This window comes from Echinops telfairi, unplaced genomic scaffold (genome assembly GCF_000313985.2).
Source record: "Echinops telfairi isolate 266 unplaced genomic scaffold, ASM31398v2 ScPeMD7_26;HRSCAF=91, whole genome shotgun sequence".
Classification (NCBI taxonomy): Eukaryota; Metazoa; Chordata; class Mammalia; order Afrosoricida; family Tenrecidae; genus Echinops; species Echinops telfairi.
In genome coordinates, this window is record NW_022103923.1 from 3,260,085 (window position 1) to 3,282,458 (window position 22,374).

The 22,374-nt window shown below is 44.2% G+C and overlaps 1 pseudogene; it reads left to right on the forward strand.

The window, feature by feature from the left end:
* LOC101652141 overlaps positions 1 to 19,822 on the forward strand; it is a 90,522-nt pseudogene extending 70,700 nt beyond the window's left edge.
* Positions 19,823 to 22,374: the final 2,552 nt, after the last annotated feature.

Consider the following 22,374-nt stretch of genomic DNA (forward strand, 5'->3'; position numbering starts at 1 on the left):
TCAACTCTGCTTTCATTGCTGTAAGTTTTGTGTCAGCATATCAATCATAAGTCTTTCTTCCTTTTTCACGTATGCATATATTGCTACCAATCTTCCTCTGATAACTGCCTTTGTTGTGTCCCAAAGGTTTTGGTACATATCATCATTCTCAATGATTTTTAGAAACTTCCTAATTTCATCTCTTATCTGGGCCAGTATCCCTTGTTTTCTTAATTGTCCTTTTGTTGATTTCCAGTCTTATGGCATAATGGTTGGAGAGAGAAGTCTGTGTATTTTCTATGTGCTTGAATTTACACAGATTCGACTTGTGTCCCAGCATGTGGTCTATTTTTGAGTATGTGGACTTGAAAAGAATGTAGATTTTTTTACATTCGGGTGGAGAGTTCTGAAAATATCAGGTCAAATTGTCTAATTGTAATGTTTAGATCTGTAGCCTCCTTGTTAAGCTTCTTTCCCTGTGATCTATCTTTCTCAGAGAGTGGTGTATTAAAGTCACCTAGTATAATTGTTGAGCCTGTAATTTATTTTACATCCTTTGTAATGTTTGACGAATGTCACGGGACTCTCATTTTATTATTATGCTCACTGGTTCTTGGTCTACTTTTCCCTCAAGCATTGTATAGTGCCCCTCCTTATCTCTTGATAAGGTTTGTGCCTTGAGATCAATTTTGTCTGAGATTAGGATTGCAACTCTTGCTTTTGTTGAATTGCCATTTGCTTGGTATGTTTTTCTCCAGCCTTTGATTCTCAGCCAATTTTTGTCTATACTCTTGAGATGTGTCTCCTGTAGGCAGCAGATTGATGGGTTGTGTTTTCTAAGCCAGAGGTATATCACCACAGATGGTGGGCAGAATTGAACTAGTCGGCTAGATCACCGTGTAGGTCGGGCAGAGCTTCCCGCAGCAGCATGGATCACTGGAGAGTGTTTTCAGAGCTGCCTAGGCCATGTGAGGCGCTATGGCAGGCTGGATGAAGTTCCCTTAGCCACGTGGGACTGTGGAGAATGGCAGGGGCTCCCCCAGCCATGTGGAGTGCAGTGGAAGGTGGGCAGGGGTTCCTCTAGCTAAGTGGAGCACCCCAAAGAGTGGGCAGGACTTCCCCCATCTGCTTAGAGGGTCTTGGAGGGTAGACATGAGTTGCCCTGAGGCAGAAGGTGGGTGGGATTTCCTCACCTATGCGTTACTCTGTAGAGGGCAGAGCTCCCCTGCTGGATGGAGGGCAGGCATAATTGCCTTAGGTGAGGGGAGTGGCCTGAAGACTGGCAGTGGTGTGTGAAAGGAAAGAGAGGAGAAATAAAGAATAAAAACTGAGCCTGCTGAAACTATAGGGAGAAAGAGAGAAGAGAGAGAAACAATTGTAACGATATAGCTGAAGGCCTGATCACCTGACTCTGGGTCTGGAGGAGTTTAAACCCTGTTCTGGGGCAGCAGCAAGCTGTGGCTGTGTTGAGATAAAGCCTTGAGCTGCCCAAAGGAGCCCAGCTCTGGCCGAGACTGTGGCAGGTCTAAGGTTAAGCCTTAGCCGGCCTCCAGAGTGGTAAGCTACAAGCCCACAGCTCCTTAAAAGCTAGCAGATCTGTGCCTACTTCTCTTTATGATGATCCTCCTGCGACCTGGCAGTGTGGAATTTTCCTTTCAGTGACTTTCCTGCGCTAATTTCTGTGGAGTCCCTCAGGTGTGTGTTACTCTGTCACCCTCTTGCCAGAAGTCTTAAATATTCTTATTGACAATTAATGAAATGCCATTCCTCTTGAATTTATCAATCCTCACATGGTAAACCATATGATTGTCTGAATCAAAATGGGCAATAGTTCCAGTCACTAATGCCTAGGATAAGCATTAGATTGTTAAGCACAAGGTTGTATGTTCAAGCCCACAAGCCACTCCAAGTGAGAGAGATGAGACTATCCTGCTCCCTTAAAATTGCACAGCCTTGGAAATCCTTTGTGCTATGAGTTAGAATTGAATTATATGGCAGTGGAGAAGCCCTGGTGGTGTAGTAGTTTCATGTTGGGCTGCAATTCACACTGTTGGCAGTTCAAAACCACCATTAGCTCCATGGGGGAAAGAATGGACATTCTAATCTCGTAAACAGTTACAGTCTTGGAAACCCACAGGAGGTTGCTATGAGTCAGCATTGACTCGATGGCATTGACTAGAGGGATGAGGTGGGGATATCAATCTTTATACCTTCAATTTCATTTTTGACCATTTTCAATAATCATAGTTGTATTTTGTACATTCCAATTGTTAATTTTTGAGTCATAACCCACCAACAAATGAGGGTCCCCAAAACTTTACTTCATGCATGTCACTAAGATCGAGTCTACTTTTGGCAGTGCTTTCTCAATCATTTTTGAGTGCCTTCCAACCTAAGGTGCTTATTTTCAGGCACTGTATCTGATGATGTTCCTCTACTATTCATAAAGTTTTCAATGGCTAATCCTTTAGAAGATAACAATCTGTTCAGTCTTAGTCTGGAAGCTATTGTTGGTCTATTCTTAGTCTGGAAGTTCTTCTGAAACTTGTTCACCAGGAGTGACCCTACTGATATTTGAAATAACAGTGACATGGCTTCCAGCATCACTGCAACACACAAGCACCACAATACCACAAACTGACAGACCATTGGTGAACAGACAAGTGATGAACAGACACAACACACCATGGATAAACCTTTCAAACATATACCTGAATGGAAATAACCAGTAACAACAGGACAAAGATTGCATGATTCCACTTATTAGTTAAATTCATAGAGGTAGGAAGTAGATTAGAGGTTACCAGGATATCTGAGGAGGGACAATGGGGAGGTTTCTGTTGGGGTGATGAAAATATTTTGGAAATAGATATTAGTGGTGGTTGCCTAATGTTGTGAATGTAATTAATGTTATTACATTTTATGGTATGTATATTTTACAATAAAAGAAAAAATGTAATGAGCCTAAATCTAATCAAGTCCCTAATTCCAACTACCAAATTACAAAAGGTACATGAGATAGATGAATGAATATGTTAAACTATACCACAGGGATGCAATCAGCAAAACCCACAGTAGGGAAAATTCTATGGGACAAATGACCAGATTTTTCAACACCAAATAAATTGCAAGAAAGAGAGAGCAGCAGGGAAAGGACAAATGACAGATTAAGAGACTTAAAAAACATATCATTGATCACAGTGTGCAGACCTTAGGTGGATCCTGATCCAAAGACTCATCAAAAAAATTAAGTGTCTGATGCAACTGTAAATGTGAACATTGGCTATTTGATGATATTAACAGATAACTGTTAGCTTTAGATGGGATAATAAATGGTTATGGCAGAAAAAATATCTTTTAGAGATAGATATTGAAATATTTACATTTAAATACTATAATGCTTGGGATTTTCTTTAGAATAGTAGTGGTGTCAGGAGGAGTAATGCAATGAAGTTGGTATGAGTTCATAATTGTTGGAGTTGGGTAATGGGGACATGAGAATTCATTATCCCAGTTGGTCCACTTTTATGTATGTTTGGAATTCTTCATAAAACAGACATAAGAGGGTGGGGGTGGCCTGGTGGCACAGTGGTTGTGATAGATGGGGTTGACTAGAGAGGCAAATCCAGTGACACTCATATATGTGTAAGAAAGAGCTTTATATCAAGAAGTAGTTGTATATTAGGAAAACATCCCAGCCCAGTCCAAATCAAGTCTATAAGTCTGGTACAAGTCCATAAATCCCTCTTCAAACTCACGCCACCACAAGCAATGATGCAAAATGCAGGATGATCACCAGTAGTGAGTACAAAGTCTTGTGGATCCAATGGTGATGGGCATTTCCCAGGAGTCTGGCAGGTCTCAATGTGGTTCGCCAGCAGGAAGGTGAAGCAGAAAGAATGTGTGGCCTCCCTCCAGGGAGAAAGAGGAAGATGCTGCCTCAGAGAGCCATTTATCTCAGTCACCCTCCAATCAAGCTGCAGACTGATTGACAGTCTAAACTCTGCCCAGATGCTCCTACAGGAGCCATGTTGGCACAAAAACACTATCTCAGTGGTTAAGCACTTTCTAAAATAAAGGTCAGCAGTTAGAAACCACCAGCCGCTCCTCGGGAGGAAGATATGACCATCTGCTTCCAGGAGGATTACAGCCTCAGAAACCTTATAGGGCAATTCTACCTTGTCTACCCCTGGAGAACAATGAGTAGGGTAGGGAAGAGGGGCAGAGAAAATAAGAGAGGGGTGAGGATAGAAAGGGGAGAAAACAGAATGGAAGAAAAGGCAGGGGAAGGACAAAAATCGCATGGTTTTCTTGCCAGTATGAAGCAGTAAAAACTGTGTGGCAATGTCGTACAGTCCTTCATTTGGGCAGGACTATTCACAGCCAGTTGTGAGGATGGTCCAGGACTATGCAGTGTTTCCTTCTGTTGTACATAGGGCTGTTATGAGACACAACCAACTCAATGGCGCCTAACAACACAGTAAATTCACGATTAGGAGTCCTGATGGCACAATGGGTTAGGCGTTGGGCTGCTAACAGCAAAGTCAGCAGTTCAAAACCACCAGCCACTCCTCAGGAGAATGAGGAGGCTTTCTACTCCCATAAAGAGTTACAGTCTCAGAGACCCATAGGGGCAGTTGTACTATGCCCGTAGGGTCTCCATGAGTAGGGACAGACTCTGTGGCAGTAAGTTTGGTTTGGTTTTGAATTCACACCCAAGCCATAGTGGCACTCTGGGTTAGTCACTGGGCTACCAATCGAAGGTTGGTGGCTCAAGCCCATCAGCCATACTGTAGAGGAAAGATGAGGCTTGTTAGTTCTTGTTAGTATTTACAGTCTCGGAAACCCTATATAAGGTGCCTATAAATCAGAATGGACTCAGTGCCAGTGGGCTTATTCAGAGCCAAAGGTTTTATTCCATCATCCAGGGGGTCCCCATGGGTCAGGAGATGGCTGACAGCCACTAACAGCAGTCCATACCAACCACAACTGCAAAGGGAAGACTCAGCTAATCACAGCCTCATTTGCTCTCCCCTTTGACTTAAAGCCCTCTGGGATTTTTACAGACACTTTCTTGAACCTTCTGTCTGGGTCCTGTGACTTGGGGGTGCAAGTGTCTCTGAGGGAGAAAGTGGCTCCCTCCATACCAGAATCAGAAATGAGGGCAATTCGTTTACCCTTGAGAAGTAAACTAAGCCATCAGTATTTCATGTGTCAAAGCAAAGTCATCTAACGGGAGGGGGATGCGCAGGCAGGGAGACTTGGCAACAGGCTGCTTTCAGTTATTAGGAAATTGGAATGTGTCTGTCACCTGGCGACGTGGGGAGGTCGGACCTGGCTGCCTTCCATTTCTCCCTCCAGAATCCCTCTCCTCCCTCCTCCACCTGCTCAGATGACCTAGATGGCTTCCATCAGCAGGCTCCCCTGTCCTCAGCCTTATGGTGGAGGTCAGCCCATGGAAAGCCTTGGAAGGTAATCATAGGGACAAAGAGTGTGGTCCACCCCCCTGGTTCCTTTCCTGCAAGAAAGCCTCAGACTCCTTCAAGAAAGTCATTCATCACCCTTCTTAGGACACTGTGTCCCTTCAAACTATGTTGGAATACTAACACTATAGCTGTGGATATAACCTCGTTTGTGAACAGAGGTTCCTGGTGGTGTTAATGAGGCCTCTGTGTGGCATGGATCCTAAACCTAATCACCTCTAAGTTATAAGAAGCAATATTTACATAGTGACAAACCAGCACAATTGGGGAAGTCAGATGTCACCTCAACATCACCAAGGCACTGAGGAATGTCAGGGCTTCAAAGCAGGCTTTTACTCCAAGAACCAACGGAGAGGAAGAGAGAGCCTTTCCCTAGAGCTAATTCCTGAATTGGGACTTCTAGCCTCTGGAACTGAAAAAATAAAATGGTCCTCTTTAAAGCCATCCACTAGTGCAGGGGTCCTCAAACTTTTTAAACAGGGGCCAGTTCACTGTCCCTCAGACCCGTTGAACGGTCGGACTATAGTGTTTTTAAGAAAACTATGAACAAATTCCTATGCACACTGCACATTATCTTATTTTGAAGTAAAACAACAAATGGGGCAAAAATACCCGGCAGGCCGGATAAATGTCCTCGGTGGGCCGCATTTGGCCCATGGGCCGTAGTTTGAGGACACCTGCACTAGTGTTTGTGTTTTGGTTTTGTTTGTTTGTTTGTTTGTTTGTTTGTTCGGTGAGACAGGTTTTTTGGCACATAATCCACATATTACCTAATTCAGTAGTTCAATCATATCAAGAAGAGTTGTACAAGCATTACGACAAACAATATTAGAACACGTTTTTCTCTTTCTTGTACTCATTTGCTCCCCATTTCCCCACAACCTCCCCTGCCATCCCCCCCTAAACCTCTATGCTGTCTCTATGGATTTACCTAGCCTTGGTTTCATATACAGAAAAGCATACGAAAAAACGAAACTAACAACAATAACAAAGTAAAACAGAGGAGAAATCTCAATCAACGAGAAAACATAAAAACTAGCACAAATGTCAAATGGATCCAAGGGGAGATCAAAGAAGAAGGCCTGACTAACTGCATCTGCAGTGACCCACTTCCCAATGCACTTTGCATGACAGCAAGGCTCTTCACAGCCCTGGTCCGTGGCCGGAGGAAAAGCCACCCACCCTGTGATGCTAGCAGCAGCATGGCAAACGAAGAGAGGAGCCCTGACCACACAACGGTTAAGCACTTGGCCGCTAACTGAAAAATCAGAGGGGGGAACTGACCAGGCACTCCACTACAGAAAGGTGGCACACCATTGGCTTCCATCAAAATGACACTCTTGGAAGGTAGAATCCCGTTGTTTTCTAGTTGATACTGATTCCTGGAATGCCCCTGTGTTTCAGAGTAGAACTACCCATAGGCTTCTCAACGGGTGTGGTCTGCATAGGAGATCGCTAGGCCTTGCTTCCAAGGCATTGCTGGGTGGATTCAAAGTACCAACTTTTTCTATTAGTAGCTGAACGCAGTGTTTGTGTCCCTCAGTTACCTCCTCTGTAAATATTGCTGTTGCCATCAGCTGAATCCCAGCTCATGGTGACTCCATGTATGATAGAACAGACTTGCTCCATAGAGTTGTCTTGGCTATAATCTTCATGGAAGTGCTTGCCATGGAAATAATGGCCAGGCCTTTCTTCTGTGGTGCTGCTGGATAGTTTGAATGGCCAACTAGCAGCAAACCATCTTTGCCATTCAGGGACCAAAACCAAACACCCACCGCTATTGAGTTGATTCAGACACAAACTCTATCTAGCGTTTCCAAGATTAGAAATCTTTACAGGAGCAGACAGCTTTACCTGTCTCCTATAGAATGGCTGGCGGGTTTGGACCACCAACCTCTGAGTTAGCCACCCCATGTCTAACCCACTGTACCACTAAAGCTCCTCAACTATCAATAGTGTCTTTGAAACAGAGCTTCCTCAAATGATCCTAAGAGTGTCAACTGTTTATTGTTTGGACCCTGACTGAAGCCAAATAACCCACTTTCTAGAATGGGAGAAGCCGAAGTTGGGAGGATCCATGCGAACACTGTTCAAGGAAAATACAGCCCGGCCCAAGGCTGTCTCCCACAGCCACAGCTCAGGCAGGTGGGGCCTGATGGAGGAGTTAATGGCAACTCAGGCTCTCTAACTCTGTTTCTGCTACACACACAACCCTTGACATTTCTTGTCCTTCTTCCAAGTCCCACCAGGAGCACTGCAGACAATCGCAAGGTTCTATGACTCACCTGCAGGGCCAGAGTCCAGCTAATGGAAATCTCGGGTCAACCCGTTTCTGATGTTAATGACTGCATTAACCTTCGAGCTCTTTCAAGCAACCTCTGCTAACTTGATTCCAAAGCTGACTCACACTGTCATGAGCCTACCAAGCTGAAAGCCCCTCCAGGCTGAAGGGAGACCACCCAAGGGAGCTGCTGATGTCCAGCCAGCTGCCCCCAACCCCAACTTTGTGTCCCAGCTCTGAGCCACAGTTCCTCACAGGCCATTTGAATTATCTGCCCTTGAACTTGATGTCACATCTTGCTAGAAGGAGCCCTAGCAATCAGATGACCTGATCTAGGGTCTTTATTTGAAAAGTAGGGGAGTTGAAGCTCAGAAATAACCAACTTGCCCAATGATATTCAGCGAGTGAGTGATGCTGTTTGCACCCAGGGTCCTTTCAACTACACCCTAGTGTCCTTTAATGTGGGGGTTCTGAATCTATGAAACAATAGAAAGTCTAGCCTTCTTGGATCTGAGCCATTCATGGAACTGGTAACTGGATGTTTGGTGGTGGAGTGGAAAGACCACTAGATTCAATTAGACAGGTAGAACTTGACCTACCACCTATTCCCTCATCTTCAAAACAGCAGATGATGCCTTCTTTCACAGGATCGTCATAAGGATAAAATATGAGATTACACGCAAAACCTCCTAGCTTGGTGTCTGGTGTGAAGTAGGTGTTTGGTAAATTACTCAAAACTAAATAGGAGTCATAAAATGTTCAACGGGACTGAACTTGGAACTACAGCCTCCATCTCTCTGCCTTACTCTGTGTTCCCTAGGGGAGCAAAACCAATGGGACACATACACACACACAGAGTGAGGTTTGCTTCAAGGAAATAATTTACATGATTGTGAGAAAATGGCTCATGCGATTGTGGGGACTGGCAAGTCTCAAAGCCATGGGTCAGGCAGCAAGCTGAAGACCTCTACTGGCTCATAGTATTTCAGGGGCTGATGAACTCAAGTGCTACATGTCAGGTGGCAAGCCGGAGGCCTCACGAGTTGCAAGAGCTTGTGAATTGAAAATCTGCAAGTCAGGCAGTTAAAACCTTCTGCAAGCATCTACCCCAGGAACCGTGGGACAGGCAATGAGAGTGTTGGGTCAAGAAACAGTGAGCCTGGCCAGAAATTCATTTATATATTGGATGCATATCATACCCCCCAAAGAAACTCTGTTCTTCAACTGACTGGCTGCTCACATCAGATCACAAAAAGGAAGTCAATTACAGAGTGCTGATGAAGCCATTGAGAATCATAGTCTAAGCATGATAGTGAGACAAGAGGAAAGTAAAAGAAAATAGAGGAAAGAACTAGGAGGCAAAGGGCATTTATAGAGGTCTAAATACAGGCATGGACACATATAAATATATTTATAATAATAGGGAAATAGACATATCTACATATATTTATATGTTAAGAATCAAGGTAACAGACGGACATTGGGTCTCTACTCAAGTACTCCCTCAACACAAGAACACGTTGTTCTAATAACCTGGCAGTACATGATGCTCACCTTCCTAACACGATCCTGAAGACAAAATGGGTGCATAAGCAAATGTGGTGAAGAAAGCTGATGGTGCCTGGCTATCAAAATATATAGCATCTGGGGACTTAGAGAATTGAAGACAAACAAGCGGCCATCTATATGAGAAGCAACAAAGGCCATATGGAAGAAGCACACCAGCCTGTGTGATCACGAGGTGTCAATGGGATCTGGTATCAGGCATCAAAGATCCAGAACAAAAAATCATGTCATTGTGAATGAGGGGGGGTGCAGAGTGGAGACCCAAAGCCCATCTGTAGACAGCTGGACATCCCCTTACAGAAGGGTCACAAGGAAGAGATGAGCCAGTCAGGGTGCAATATAGCACTGATGAAACATACAACTTCCCTCTAGTTCTTTAATGCTTCCTCTCTCCCCACCCCCACCCCCACTATCATGATCCCAATTCTATGTTATAAATTCAGCTAGACCAGAGCATTTACACGGGTATAAATAAGACTTGGAAACACAGGGAATCCAGAACACATAAACCCCTCAGGACCAATAATGAGAGTGGCAATACCAGGAGGGGAAGGAGAAGGTTGGGGGAGAAAGGGGGAACCGATCACAATAATCTACATATACTCCCCTCCCTGGGAAATGGACAACAGAAAAGTGGGTGAAGGGAGACATCTGTTAGTGTAAGACATTAAAAAATAATACTTTATAAATTATCAAGGGTTTGGGAGGGCGGGGGAGGGATGGGAAAAATAAGAAGCTGATACCAAGGGCTCAAATAGAAAGAAAAAGGTTTGAAAATGATGATAGCAACAAATGGACAAAAAATGTACAAATGGAGGGGGAGGGCAAAAAAATGTACAAATGTGTTCCACACAATGGATGCATGTATGTATTGTGATAAGAGTGGTATGAGCCTCCAATAAAATGATTTTTTTTTTTTAAAAAAGAGAGAATCCCTCCGCCCTCTTCTCTGCTGTCCATCCCCCAGGGAGGAGGCTATACAAGACGTCGGATAGTGTAACTTATGACAAAACTATAATAATTTATGAATTATGAAGGGCTGAGGGGGGAGGGAGGGGGGAAATGAGCAAATGATATTGAGGGCTAAAGTAGAGGGCAACTGTTTTGAGATTGATGAGGGCAACGAGTGTACATATGTACTTGACTCAATGGATGTATGGGCTGTGATAAGAATTGTACGAGCCCTCGATAAAATAATTTTTTAAAAAAGAATAATGAGGGTAACAAATGTACAAATGTGCTTTATACAATTGATGTATGTATGGACTGTGATGAGTTGGATGAGCCCCCAATAAAAAAAAACTTTAAAAAAAAGAGAGAGAGAATCATAGTCTAGCCAAGCTGACACAGTACATTAACTCTCACACTGGCCTTCACCACCTGCACCTCTAATATCAAGGAAAATGTAATATATGCTATCGGGGCCTCACCCAGATCCCTCAGCCTACTCTCCCAGGGGTCACTTGCCTGCTGCTTTCTCACTCTCTTCAGGAGCAAGCTTTCAACAACAAGTCTGAATTGATGGATACATTTCCCAGTTTTCTCATCCATCAGTGGGACAATTGTGAGGTCTCTTCCATCCAGTTTCTAAGAAGATCACCAGTGGTGTGGAGCCCCAGCTATCCCCAGTCATGACCTGTTCAGTATTGTTGTTAGCTATTGTTAGCTGCCTTCAAGTCAGCCCCACTCATAAGGACCCCATATAGAGTGAAATGAAACAGTGTGTCATCCACAATGTCCTGTGCTATCCACAAGATTGGTGAGAAATGGTGTGGAGGCCACAACAGACCTCCTACCACTCCCAAAGCTGATTACCACAAAGCAGAAGTCGGCCGTCCCTTTTCACCCAATTCTGACACCAACTATTCCTCCCAGGGCACTCTGCTGCTGTGGCGGGGCTCAATAATGAATGCCAATGCTGTACCAAAGTCACAGACAATGCTCATGATTATGGAGTTTATTAGGGAAACTACTAGGTTACAATTCAGGTGCGAAATGTTCAGGGTATACTGATTCAGTCAGGACAGTTTCTTCTCTTCCACACCCACAGGTATGCCTCTATTTGGCCCTGAGCCACTTGCCCTCACCTCTGCCCTGCTTGACAATGTTATAAAGCTCATTCAGGGTTGCCAATAAATGCCCAACAAGTATGCTATTCCAATGAGCCTCAACTCGGAAGGCACTCAACTTCAGCTCCATAGCTTAACCAATCCAAATCCCCTATTACGTGCCCAGAGGCACCCCACTCCACAAGCCAGCCTTCTGCTGCAGAGCACACAGCTTTACTTTCTTTGTTGACTGGGATGCCACCATTCTGTCCCATACTATGGTTTCAAGATTTGCTACGGCTGCTCCTCTGCACTCCTCTGGTGTCAAAGCAGTCTCCTGGCCCAAGGACGTTCAATGTAGAGGGATCTCAGGGTGCAAAGGACATGCTCTACTCCTGACTCCTCTATTTTGCTGGTAGTAAGAGTTCCCACTCCTGCTCCTGAGATGGCTGCTCTCAGCAAGATGGCAATCACAATTAACCATGTTCACAACCACTCACAGCTGATCATACAATCCAAACAATAGCTTCTCCCACATTCCTCTCCAGACCCATGAGAAAAACGAAGGTCTTGGGGTAGGAGTAACAAAGGTTATAGCTAGAAAAGCTATATTAAATAACTCGCTGCATTGCAGGTGCGAAGCAAACCACTGTGCTGCCTAGGGTTTCACTGGCTGAATTTAGAAAGGAGATCAAAAGGCCTTTCTTCAAAGCTCTGCTGGTATCTATTCGGCACCCTAGCAACATGCAAGTTTCCACTGGCAGACGTGTGACAGCTCTATATGAAGTACGTTGGCCTGGAATCAAACCTGATTTTTCTGCATGGAGAAGGTAAGAATGTACCACTGAACCATCCCTGCCCCCTAAACTGCTCAATACAGGATCCTTTATTGTGTCTCTCTCTTCTCTCTCTCTCTCTCTCTCTCTCTCTCTCTCTCTCTCTCTCTCTCTCTCTCTCTCTCTCTCTCTTACACACAGACACATTGTCCTTCCTAAGATTACCTCCCCAATAATCTACTTTTACCAAAATTCTTCTCTCGGGGTCTACTTCTGTTGTTGTTGTTGTTAGGGGCCATCAAGTGCGTTCCGACTCCTAGCACCCTATGTACAGCAGAACAAAGCCCTGCCCTGTCCCGCACCAGCCGCACAATTGTCCTTAGCTTTGAACCCACTGTTGCAGCCACTGTGTCTGTCATCTCACCGAGGGCCTTCCTCATTTTCCCTCTCCCTGCCCTTGACCAAGCATGCTGTCCTTCTCCGGGGACTGATCTGTCCTGACGACATGTCCAAAGTACAGGAGATGAAGTCTCACCATCCTTGCCTCTGAGCCAAACTAAGAGTAAGAACGACAGGTGGAGGGAAATTACACCTCAACGTGGCTCACACTGGAGTCCCTTCTATCTAAGCATGCCCAGGGTGTTGGGGAGAGTGACCTCCCACCAGATACCTAGGAGAGAACCAAGCTTGAGGAAGAGAGAATGGAAGTGAAACCATCTGGATCAATGTCAGAGCGAGCTGAGCCTGAGGACAGCACCGCCTGTCGCTAAAATGATCCTTGTCCTCCAGCTCAGTAGGACTCTCTTTGTACACATGAGCAACGGGATAAAATGAAAGAGCAAGGAAAATGGAAACTCCTGAGACATCGAAGCACGTCACCCCTGCAGTATCAATGGCCATAGAGAAGCAGAGAGGGGCATCAGACCCTGGAATCTGGATGACATCACAAAACAAAAAGGTCCTTTCAGCTGCCAGTGCCTGCCTCTGCCCAGTCATTACTGCCATTGTGAAAAGATGTGGGGAAAGTTTTTACAGGTTCCTGCCTCCAAACCTGCTTCTATTCACCTAAACGACAAGAATTTAAAGAAAATTGCTTCCAGAACTCCTCTTGTCTTTTATTTCCCGTCCTGCTGCTTCTCAGCACCTTGGCTCTCCTGACTGCTTCAAGATGGTTGACTCTTCTGTTCTTCCCCTTAGGTGTATGGATTGGCAACGAGTTTGCATTTGAACTTTGGCTCTTGGCCCCTGGATTCGGCATGATCAATGGAGCAAATATTGTTGTTGTCGTCAAGGATTGCCTTTTACTTAGATGCATGATCAACGCTCGTGGAAGCAGGAGTTGAGAAATTACGTCAGGTAAATCTGCTGCAAGAGACTTCTTTAATGTTTTAAAAGAAAAAAGATGTCCCCGCGGGGCTGGGAATGGTCTTTTCAATTGCTTTATATTCAGACAACAGCCGCACAAGGAGTCCGGAAGAACGAAGAATTGATACCTTTAAATTATAGTGTTGCCAAAGACTATGGAATGTACCAAACCTGCCTCGGAAGAAGTACAGCCAGATCTCAGAAGTACTGCCAGAATACTCCTTAGAAGCAAGAATGAGACTTCATCTCATGTACTTTGGACATGCTACCAGTAAAGACCAGACCGTGGAGAAGGACATCATGTTTGGTAAAGTTGTTGTTGTTAAGTGCCATTGAGTCAGGTCACACTCATAGCTACAACAGAGCAACACACAGCCTGGTCTGGCGCTCTCCTCAGAATTGCCATGTTGGAGCCCATGGTTACAGCCCTGTGTTAATCCATCTCATGGAAGGTGTTCCAGTTTGCTTAAGACCCTCAATTTTACCACTGCCACCCCACCCTGCAGGCATTACCTACTCAGCAATTGAGAACAAGCCTCAACAGAAGGGAGGAGTTAAGGGTTGTTAATAACCAACACTCAAACAGCTGGAGGATGGGTGTACCAGCCTGTTAAAGAAATCCTAGGGTACCAGTAACCCATAGTATCTTTCATAATGCCCTTTGATAAAGTAAGTTCTGCTCTCGGGCCTCCTTCTCCAATTCTGCAAGTAGAGATAAGCGACATCTCTGTTGGAGCTGAAGCAACAGTGTTGGGTGGAATCCTGGATCTACAACATATTAGGCTTGTCATCTGGGCAACTTCATTTACCTCCCTCGGCCTCAGTTCCCACATCTATAAAACAGGAATTGGAATGTGGGACTTCTAGCAAGATGGCCGCTGAGACAGACATGCTACTGAGACCTTCTACAGCAAAGGCACCGTAGACCAAATAGATAAGAATCATCATCCTGGAACCCTGAGCTTCAAAGGAAAGAATATAGAAGTGGATTGAACAAACTAGGAGAAGTTGAACAAAAGCCATGAGAGAAGAGATGGGTGGGTGAATTGTCAGCTGGCCTGACATGGCATAGCCATTTTAAACTTTTGCAAATGGCATGGGATCAAGACAGTGACATGACAGTTGGCCATGTTTGCCCAGGACAGCATCAGTGCCCATACCAGTGACTGGTGACCAGAAAGATGTGATCCTCTCCTTCTTCCCCCCACACTCTGGGTGACCAGAAGAGTTTACAGCCCCCACTCTGGCCCACCTAATGACAGGTAACATTCCCTGCCCACTACCACACATACACACACACACACACACAGTCCCTGCTCCTCCTGAAAGCAGAGGTACACCTACCTGCATTGGATGTAGATGTAGTCCACTTCCTCAGACCAGCAGAAGGCAAAGTGCCGGACTAGCAGACTACCCACAGACATCCCTCAGTGGGTAGGAACTCCTTCCAGAATCAGTCACCTTGCAACCAGCTGTCCTCTGCGCTAACAAAACCTCCTTCCAGGAGCAGATGTCCTGACCCCAGTCACACTCTAAGCCAGCAGGGACTCCATCTAGGACTGAGCATCCTATTCCCTCACCCACTGTGAACTCCTGGGCTGGTGACCTGAAAGATGTTATTCATAATGGGGGCCCTGACCTACCTCAATGCCCAGTTCTCTCCTGGGTGTGCCAGGCCCTTGCTCCACTGTTTTTTTATGCCGTGCCTCTTTTCCCTTCCTTTTCTGTCCCTTCTCTCCTTAGTTTCCTTTCTTTCTCCACTTTCTTTTTGTTTTGTTTCTTCTGGTTTTCTCCACTTTTTCTCTTCCTTTCTTTCCTCTCAGCATCTTATTGGTAATTGGTATGCAAAAGCTGGAAACAAAGAGAAAGGAACTACTACTACTACTCACCACCATCAAGTCAATGCCAACTCATAGCGACCCTATAGGACAGGTTAGGACTGCTCATGTGAGCTTCCGAAAACATAGCTGCTAACTAACATAGAAAGCCCTGTCTTTCTTCCACACAGTGGCTGGTGGCTTTGAACTGCTGTCCTTGCTGATTACAGGCCAACTCATAACCAGTACAACACCAGGGTTCCTGGGGAAAGAAGGGTAATCAGAAAATATGGTCATTGTGATAGAAATGAAGCGAGAGATTGCATGATAGAATTTTGATAGACCAGAAAATAATAATCATAATTTTGCAAGACCCCCCTGCAAAAAAAAGAATTTTGCAATACCAATGACCTGTTCATTGCAAATACCTTTTTTCAGCACCACAAATGGTGACTATACATGTGGACTTCTCCAGATGGAATATACAGAAATCAAATTCACTACATTTATGAGAAAAGACAATGGAGTAGATCGATAAAAAACAGCTAAAACTAAACTGGGGCCCACTGTGTAACAGACAATCAATTACTCATATGTAAGTTCAAGTTGAAGCCAAAGAAAAGTACAAGTCCATAAGAGCCAAAACACGACCTTGAGCTGTTCCAGCTGAATTTTGAGAACATCTCAAGAACAGATGTGACACATTGAGCACTAATGAGAGAAGACCTGATGAAACATGGGAGGACATCAAGAGCATCATTCATGAGGAGAGCAAAAGGTCATTCAAATACAGGAAAGAAAGAAAAGATCCGTGTAGATGTCAGGAGAGACTCCGAGGCTTGTTTTTAATCAGAGTAGCTGAGGCACATGGAAGAAATGATGAAGTCCAGGAGCTTAAGAGAAAATTTCAAAGGGCAGCTCAAGAAGACAAAACCAAATATTATAATGAAATGTACAAAAACCTAGAGTTAGAAAACAAAAAAAGGAAGAACAGGCTAAGCGTATTTTAAATGGAAATAAGAAAAAAATTCAAGCCTCAAGTTGAAATACTGAAATATCCTATGGGCAAAATATTTAATGATGCAGGAAGCATCAAAAGAAGGTATAAAGGATACACAGAGCCACTCTACCAAGAAGAATTAAGTGACTAATTCAACATCCTAAGGTTGACTCCAACATTTCAGAAGGTAGCATATAAGCAAGAGCCAACCAATGGTACTGAAGCTAAGTAGAAGTATAAGCTTCATCAAAAGCATTGGTTCCAGAAATCGATGGACTGCCAATTGAAATGTTTCAACAGGCTGATGAAGCACAGGAAGCACTGACTCATTTTTGCCAGGAAATTTGGAAGACAGCTAGTTGGCCAACTGACTTGAATACAGTGAACCCTCGCCACTTCGCGCTTTGACTTCCGCGGCTTCACTCTATCGCGGTTTTTGCGTAACAGCGCATGCTCTGTCATTACTGCCACTGATTGGCTCATACTGTACATGCTTGATGCCATAAATAATATAACAAATAATAAATGATAATTGTAACGTCCAAAATGTTTTACTGTATTTTCCCTTTTTCGTTTAATAAATTGGGTAATACGAGTGTAATGGTGACTAAAGGGTGTTTTTTCATGTCCTCTATGCTCTAACTACGAAAATATTTGATTTACAAATAAGGAATCCTACTTCGCGGAATTTCATTTATCACGGTAGGGTCTAGAACCGATTAACCACGATAAACGAGGGTTCACTGTCTATGCATATTCCATTCCAAAGAAAAGTGACCTAATAGAATGCACAAATTATAGAACAATATCATTGATATTACATGCAAGTAAAATTTTGATGAAGATCTTTGAACGATAGTTGCAGCAGCGCATTAACAGAGAGCTGAATCTGGTTCAGGCCAGATTCAGAAGAGAATGTGGAACAAGACCATCATTGGTCCAGCTGTGAGGATTTTGGTTTTCTTCACATTGAGCTGGAATCCATACTGAAGGCAGCAATTCTGGATCTTCATCAGCAAGTGCCTCAAGACCTCCGCTTGATGATCAATGGAGAAAAGATGGAAGTTGTCAAGGATTTTCTCTTGCTTGGATCCAGAATCAATGCTCGTGGAAGTTGCAGTCAAGAGATCAAAAGACGTACTGCATTGAATAAATCTGCTGTACTTGACCTCTTCGAGAGTATTGAAAAGCAAATATGTTCCTTTGAGGACAAAAGTGCACCAGACCCAAGCCACGATATTTTCCATTGCCTCGTGTGCGTGTGAAAGTTGAACTTTGAATAAGGAAGACCAAAGAAGAATTGATCCTTTTGAATTGTGGTGTTGAAGACAAATATTGAAAGGGCCATGGACTGACTGCTAAAAGAACAAACATCAACCTTGGAAGAAGTACTGCCAAAGTGGTCCTTAGAGACAAGGATGACGAGACAGAGTCATCGCCTAGATTATTTCGTCATGTTGTCAGGAGAGATCAGTCCCTGGAGAAGGGCATCATGGTTGGTAAAGGAGAAGGGCAGCAATGAGAGGAAGGCCCTCAACAAGATGGATGGACACAGTGGCTGCCACAATGGCTTCAGGCATAGGAACAACTGTGAGGACGGTGCGGGGATGGACAGTGTTTCATTCTGTTGTGCATAAGGTCGCTAGGGGTCGGAACCAACTCAATGCCTAAAGTATACATTTTATGCATTCTGTTTTACTTTTGATAGCTTACAACTTTCCTAGATTCATATTTCTTGTATTCCACATTCCAATTGTGGGTGTCTGCAGCTATTTCTTCTCATTCTGAGGTGTGCTCCATCAGCAAATGGAGGTCCCTAAAGTGTTGCTCCATTCATTTCATGAAGATCAATTCTACTTTGAGGAGGCAGCTCTTCCCCAGTCGTATTTTCAGTGCCTTCCAACCTGAAGAGCTGATTTTCCATCACAACCTAAGACAATTTCCTGGTGCGATTCCGAAGATTTTCAGTGGCTAATCCCTCAGAAATTCTTCCTTTTTCCTAGTCTGTCTTAATAATGGAAGTTGTAATGAAATGTGTCCACCATGGGTGACCCTGCTTGTGTTTGAAATACAGGCAGCATTGCTTCCAGCATCACAGCAACAGATAGGCTACCACTGGAAAACAAATTGACATCTGAGTGATGGACAATTATAGAAGGAGACATTAACATACCACTTTGGATACAGGTTAGAACAACTTGACAGAAAGGGAACAAAGACACAGAAGAACTGAACACAGCCCTTTCTCTGCGGAATCGCCCTGGCGGTTGTACACCTATCCGGAAAAGTGGCAGGCCTGCAAGGCCCTCATCGCTGCTCAGTACAGTGGGGCTCAGATCCGCATGCACTCCCCACCACCCCACTTCCACTTTGGCCAAACCAACCGCACAAATTCCCTGCAGGCTAGCTCCCAGCATTCGAGGGCAATGGTAGATCTGTGTGTTTGAGAGCAAGGCCATTTGCCTCCCAGGTGAGCAGCGACGAGCTACCACGGCAAAGAGTCCCAGAGGCAGCAGCCCAGTGGGTGCGGTAGGTGAGTTTTGCGGGCAGCCAGCCACCTAGTCCCCCCGGACAGCCACCCGGGTGTTCCCCACCCTGGGCCTCGTGCAGCACAACAAGCAGGCCGCAGAGAATGTCAGGAAGGAGGTGAGGCGAACCCTGGGCCTGCTGGATGCTCAGCAGAAACGTAGGACTTTCCTAGCGGGTGACCGAGTGACTCTGGCTGACATCGCGGTCGTCTGCACCCTCTCGAGGCTCTACAAACAGGTCCTAGCACCTTCTTTCGCCAGACCTGCCCCAATACCAACGGCTGGTTCCTCCCTCACCTGCATTCACCAGCCCCAGTGCCAGGCCATCTTGGGGGGAGATAGCGCAGTTTGATGTTAAGAAGTTTGCTGAGAGCCAGCCTCAGAAGGAGGCCCCTCAGAAAGAGAAGGCGCCCCGGAGCAGAAGCAGAAGGCCCAGGCAGAGCGAAAAGAAGAGAAGACTGCGACTCCTGTCCCAATGGACGAATGCGCTGGCCGCCGAGCCCCAGGCCCAGGACCCCTATGCTTACCTGCCCTAGAGTCCCTCCATGCTGGATGAGTTTAAGCACAAGGAGTTCAAGGAGGACACCTTCTCCGTGGCACTGCCGCATTTCTGGCGCACTTGGACAAGGAAGGCTGGTCCCTGTGGTATGCGGAGGACCGCTGCCCCAGGAGCTGAGCCAGACATTCCTGAGCTGCAACCTCTTCACAGGAATGTTCCCGCGATTGGACAAGCTGAGGAGGAATGCCTTCGCCAGCTTTCTCCCCTCTGGAACCAACAGCAGCAGCTCCATTTCAGGCTTCTGGGTCGTCAGAGGCCAAGAGCTTGCCTTTTCGCTGAGTCCAGATTGGCAGGTGGACACTGAGTGGTACACATGGTGGACACAGGATCCTGGTAGTGAGGAGACACAGACGCTCATCCTGGGAGGGGACCTTCTAACACGTGGGCAAAGCCTTCAACCAGAGCAAAATATTCCAGTGACTCGTCGCCTGCCCTGTGGGGAAATGGATTGGGGGAGGGGAGTGTCATTAAAGAAAGGTGAACAGTGGAAAAAAACAAGAAAACACTGAACTACAGTGAACCAGTTTGACCTCATTGTCACATACAAAACACTCCACTCAACAAGAGCACAAGATACATACTTTCCCAGCACACATGAAGTATTCTCAAGAATAGTTCACATGTTGAGCCACAAAGAAAGCCTCAATAAATGGAAAAACATCACACTACTAGAAAGTATCTGCTCAGATCACAGTGCTATGAAATTAGTAATCAGCAATCGGAAGATCAAGGGGGTAGGGGGGGAAGAAAACACATGGAAATTGAAAAGTACTCAAAAACTACTGAGTAATAGGAGAAGTAAAACTAAAATAGAAAATTCTGTGATTCAAATACGATTGGAACCACAATATACACAGCTCAAAGAGCCATTTGTAGCAACAAACATACACATCACAATATAAGAACAAACTCAAATTAACACTTAAACCCAACAGCTCCAACAACTGGAAAAAGCCCAATAAAATATACCTATAGTAACAAGAAAAAAAGAAATAGCAAAGATTGGGGCAGAAATAAAGGAAATAGAAAGCAGAAAGGAAAACAACAGAGTCAACTTTTCTTTGAAAAACTTCATAAAATGAACTGAAAAACCTAAGGTAGGAGATTATGCATATAAAACAAATAAATCACATGAATGACATAACAATAAAAAGGATAATATAAGGATACTGTGAAGAATTATTCTCCAACAAATTTTCAAACCTACAAGAAATGGGAAAATTTCTGGAAGCACACTACCTCCCTCAGCTAACATTAACTGACAGAGAACGTTGTATAGGCCCATAACAAAGAAGAAATTGATCAGGTCATTAGAATCTTCCCGACAATAACAATATCTAGGCCCAGATGGTTTTACTGGTAAATTCTACCAACTAGTTAAAGAAGAGCTGACACTGATTCTGCTGAAACTGTTCCAGAATACAGAAAGGATGAAATTCATTTTACGAAGTGAGCACAACCCTGATACCAAAACTAAACAAAGATATCACTAGAAAAAGAAAATTGTGCACCAATATCACTGTGAACATAGACACAAAAATTCCCAATGAAATCCTACCCAATAGAATCCAACAGAACATCAAAACAGTAATATATCATGACCAAATAACATTCACAGAGGTATGCAAGAATGTTCCAATATTAGAAAGGCAATAAACATAATCTACCATATAAGTGAAACAAATGAGAAGAACCATATGACCATATAAATCTTTGCAGAAAAATCATTTGACAAAAATCCAACATCCATTCCTAATAAAAAGACTCAACAAAATAGGAAGCGAGATTCCTTAAAATAATTGAAGGCTTTGACACAAAGCCAACAGAAAATATGAGTCTTAATTTTGAGAGACTGAAAGCATTCCCAAAATATTAGTCTTAATGGTAAGAAAATAAAAGTATTCCCTTTGTGAATGGGAACCAAATAAAGATGTCTTTTATCACCACTGCTATTCAATATTGTTCTGGAAATCTTAGCCTGAGCTATAAGGGAAGAAAATGGAATAAAAAGAATCCAAATTTACAAAGAATAAAACTATCTCTACCTGCAGATGCACGGCATTATACACAGAAAATACCAAAGACTAAGAAGGAAATTACTGGAATTAAAAGAGTCAGCAAAGCGGCATAGACATAAAGATCAACATTAAAAAATTAGCCCGATTCTTTTACATTAACAAAGAGAACTCTGAAAAGGAAATCAGGAAAACAATACATTTATAGTAGGCACCCGAAGGAACAATTCTAACCAAAGAAACAAAAGATTTGTCAAGAAGAATATAAAACACTACAGCAAGAAACCAAAGGAGACTCACATAATGGAAGAATATGCCATATTCATGTCTAGGAAGACTTAACATTATAAACATGTCAGTACTACTCAAAGTGATCTACAGATATAAAGTGATCCTGATTTACATTCTAGCATCATTCCTTCAAAAGATGGAAAAAGCTAATCACCAACTTTATATGGACAGCCCTGATGGTATAGTAGTTATGTGTTGGGTTGCTTGCTATCCACATGGTCGGCAGTTTGAAACCACCAGCAGCTCCAAGGGAAAAAGACTGGGCTTTCTACTCCTGAGGTGTTAATAGGATCAGGTATCAGGCATCAAAGAACAAAAAAATCATATCATTATGAATGATGGGAAGCACGGAGTGGAGACCCAAAGCCCATCTGTAGGCAACTGGACATCCTCTTACAGAAGGGTTGCAGGGAGATGAGTCAGTCAGGGTGCAGTATAGCACCAATGAAACACACAACTTTCCTCTAGTTCTTTAATGCTTCCTTCACACACACACCCCACCCCCCACTATCATGATCCAATTGTACCTTACAAATCCGGCTAGACCAGAGGATGTACACTGGTACAGATAAGAGTTGGAAACTCTGGGAATCCAGGACAAATAAACAAACCCCTCAGGACCAATAATGAGAGTAGCGATACTAGGAGGGGAAGGGGAAGGAGGGG